This window comes from Papaver somniferum, chromosome 7 (genome assembly GCF_003573695.1).
Source record: "Papaver somniferum cultivar HN1 chromosome 7, ASM357369v1, whole genome shotgun sequence".
NCBI classification, from domain to species: Eukaryota; Viridiplantae; Streptophyta; class Magnoliopsida; order Ranunculales; family Papaveraceae; genus Papaver; species Papaver somniferum.
The window spans coordinates 228,627,066-228,631,118 of record NC_039364.1 but is presented as its reverse complement, the minus strand read 5'-3'; the positions used below and the strand labels follow the sequence as shown (position 1 = coordinate 228,631,118).

General features: G+C 38.5%; 1 non-coding gene across 1 annotated transcript; it reads right to left on the bottom strand.

Moving 5' to 3' along the window:
* LOC113300853 lies at positions 1 to 198 on the bottom strand. The gene has a single exon (XR_003335962.1). It is a non-coding gene; the product is annotated as a U2 spliceosomal RNA (small nuclear RNA).
* Between the last annotated feature and the right edge of the window lie 3,855 nt (positions 199 to 4,053).

Here is a 4,053-nt window from a genome sequence, read left to right as displayed (position 1 = left end):
TGGGGGTGCGCCAGGCCTTTGCAGTAGTGCAACGCAGAGGCGACACGTGAGAACCACAGCAGCAAGCTGCTGTGATAGGAACTCTCCCATGAAAAAAATTAATTTAATACCGTGCCATCCGATGGATGGCATATCAGATATTAAACTGATAAGAACAGATACTACACTTGATCTTAGCCAAAAGGCCGAGAAAGGTATGCTTCTTCCCCTTGACAACTTCGCCTTTTATACTGCCCAGTTTCCTTCAGCCCTCTGAAGTTAACCACTATGGGACTAAATTTTAAGCGCCCTCTACCTTGGATTAGTCATGGCCTTCCACGTTATCTTTTGACTTCACACAGAAACAACGAGGTTCACATAGCTTAAAATTCAACCAGATATAATTTGTAGGATGGTGGGACTGGTAAGAATACTCCTAGTGCAGATAACTTAGGTGTTCCGTTGTTAAAAAGATATTTGAAAAAGAAGAGTAAAAGCATAGCGGAAACTTTTTCCTTTTACTGCTGCATATCAGAAGACCAATGACCTTAAACCAGCTTGATCAATAGAGTGAGTTGAAGCTCTGGTGGATTGAAGAGAAGAGTTTCCAGAGAAACTTTTAAAACAACTCCCTATCAGATTGATAAAGAATGCTTCTGCAGAGACCTTCCAGCGGCGAAATTGCGAAAACCAGGACATCAGTAACTCTACAGTTCACAAAGAACTAAGCCTCTCCATGGAGTTCACAAAGGTGGAGTTAAAAAAGAACATCATTAACTCTACATGGTTTTAGAGAGTTACGAACTTCGAGTGACAAACTCCAAGGGTGGTAAGTTTCTTTTACAAGTCTTTTTCAAGGAGAAACATGAAATTACATTAGTCACTACTATACAGTAATCAACTGATTATATTCTCTTCATACCTGCAATGGAAGTAAAAAGTCTAGAATTTTGAGAATGGTCAAAGACCACAGTGAAATAATTTACGTTCTTGAGTTAAGACGTGTTAGTGCAAATGTTAATGCCAATGGATGGAGTGATTTTTTTCGCCTGATGAATACCACCATGCTCAAAAATGGCACGAAGCAATATATATGTTTCTTTTATGAATGTAGGAGTAACCAATGAAGATATCAAGGCATGCCGTGATTACATCTCTTTCTCTTTCTTAGCTTATCCTTTGGAAGTGGCCTAACACCTGTTGTTTGCATTCTCATTCAGGAGCTATATATTTTCTGAGATGGGAACTATGAACTGAAGAGGTACTCGGGCTGCGGTGCACTATTATCCCTTTTTCCATCAGGTCTGTATGATGTTTTTCTCAAAATAATATACTGACGGTCGCTTTTCAGAACTCTATCATATGAAGTAAGTAAGATTTCCTAATCATAAACTAAGTTCTTTTTCAAGTAATAAAATAAATCTAAACTGTACTAGGAATTCAAAGTCGGTTCAGTATTAGGGAATCCGTCCTAACAGAAGCCAACTTCTGTAAGCCTATAAATACTCAACCACACCTCTCTTAAAGTCTCATACCAAATATTCCCTGTCTCAATCTTTTTCTCTCTCAAACTTCTCAGATTTTTTTCTCCAAAATCTCTTTTCTCAAGCTCAAGAATGGCAGCCAGGATGTTCCGCTTTTGTCTGACTATATCTTTCTTGTTGCTTTTGGGTACATCTTTAAGTGTTAACGCTGATGATAGCGAGGATACTACCATGGTGATAGGGTGTCCCTTCACCTCCATATACAACTTTGATACACTGTCAAAGGTTACTGGAAATTATGAGGTGGTAGATTACATATCCTCAGCGTTTCGTCTTCCATCTCTGAAACCATATTCAGGAAACGAGAAAGATGACAAGTTTTTTTATGGAGCAGACTTCGCAGTAGAAGTTTCAACTGCGCTCGACACGTATTTTACAACCAACAATTCTCTCAGTAAACAAGTTGATCAGTTTGTGACGCATCTATCATCTATCTGCTCCAACCGTCAGGAGTGTTGGGAGAAGCTTCGTCATGCAGTTTTCTTGGTGGAGGAATTTGGAATCAGAGACTACTTTCATGCACTCTCAGAGGGTATAAATGTGAGGGAGGTGGAAGAGGCTCTCGTACCTAAAGTTTTTGAATCGATCATAAATTCAGTAAACAGATTGATTCATGTCGGTGCTAGAAACATCATGGTTCATGGAAGTTTACCATTTGGATGCCAACCAAATTACTTGCAGAAGTTCCACGACAAAAGTCCATTGAGCAAGGTTCACTCATACAGGTGTCTAAGAAGTTTCAACAGTCTCTCTGACCTTCACAACAACCGTCTAAACCAGGCACTTACGGAGCTAAGCAGCCAGCACCCTCATGCTCAGGTTGTATTTGCAGATTACTATAAGGCGTTTATAGCTCTCCTCAAGAGTCTAAGGAAAACTTGTGGTGGAAGTAAAGGTGGTGATGCTACTGCAGTATGTTCTGATCCTAAAAAATACATTCACTCAGACGAGAATCATCTGACTCAAGAGGCTAACAAATTTTTGGCAGAAGCGATCGTCACTGCTGGAAGTGGAAGTTTCGTGTATCCCCAACTCAACCTATCTTATAGATTGCATTGTGTGATGTAGGCAGACTCAAGATATGTCGTGCAAGAACAGACTGATCAAGTAAAAAGATGAATGAAGGGTGTGTTTCTAGATTCTAAGCGGCGTTGTTCTAAATTGATGTTCCTTGTACTTCTTATGTCAGTAAATAGTTTATCATATTAGTTACATAACATTCTTTGTGATGTATTTGTTCTCACTCTTTAACGTAATTGTGTTTTTATTCATAACGATTATGATATTAGTTAAATAGCATTCTGTGAAGAATGATTAATATTCATATCCAGGTGCCAAGGAGGCACAACGATTCATTATTTTTTGGTATTGTTAAAAGAAAGATTGTTAATTTTGCAAGGGGAAGCTGTTTCTTCTTTTTCACATTACCGACCTAAACTAGATACGACGAAGACTTGCACCACAAGTGTAAGTATCAAGTTATTGGGCACTCAAAGCAGAAGCTTCAATTAGATCTTAACCAATGGCCACGACAAGGCCAAGCGCTAGCCAAAATGAAGAGTTTCTTATGCTTGAATGCGTCTAAAAAAACTTACAAATAGCACTATTGGAATGTTCGCGCAGTTGTTGGTACCATTGGGTGTCCCAACATAACCTTTCTAATTCTTATAAATGGTTGTTGGAGGGCCATGTTTGTTAAATCTCAACCCTTATTGTCAAACGCGTTAGGCTTTTGATAATGCTTGCAAGAAGCATTCTTGGAAACTTCAAGCATTTGTTTAGTCTTTGTTTGACACTCCACTCTACCCATTCCCATATCTTACTTATTGTGCAGTCTATACACTCAAATGTCCATAGAAAGTAGTATCCTTACCGGCCAAGACTTGAGTTTTGAGAGGAAAAAAAAAAGGCTTTTGACCGCCCCCCACTTTCTCACGCCCAGCTTCCCTTAGTCCCTCCTATGCTCAAAATTCACTTGGTCCCGTCCCAAGACTCTAATTCTTAAGTCACAACACCAGTCCACTCTAATTCTGTTCACTGAAGAAAACAATCAAACACAAAACAGTAATTCTAATCGGACTTTCACAGTGTTTAAATCTTTCTTAAACAACCATCACACCCAGAATGAAACAAAACCCAAACGGTAACTCTGTACAGAAGAGAGAGTTCCTCAATCAATTTTCATTTTTTCTCCATAACTTTCTCTCAAGATTCAAACTGTTCATGGAAATTGTTCTTCAATCTTCACGGAATTCATGAATATATAAGGTTTGATCTTTGATTCTACCGTGAACCCATGTTTCGAATCATCTAAAAAGAACTTGTATTTGGATTGAAATTTTTGAAAATCAATCATCAGGAAAAGCGTGTTCATGCCAACATAGGAGCATAGTGATGCATCAACGAAGGATATAAAATCGAGTTTTTTGTTGTTTCAAAACCCATAATAATCTCTTTCTGAAACCAGAAGTCTTATAACTTCGACGAATTGATTGGTTTGACGTTGATGATGATGAAGGATTAATTCTTG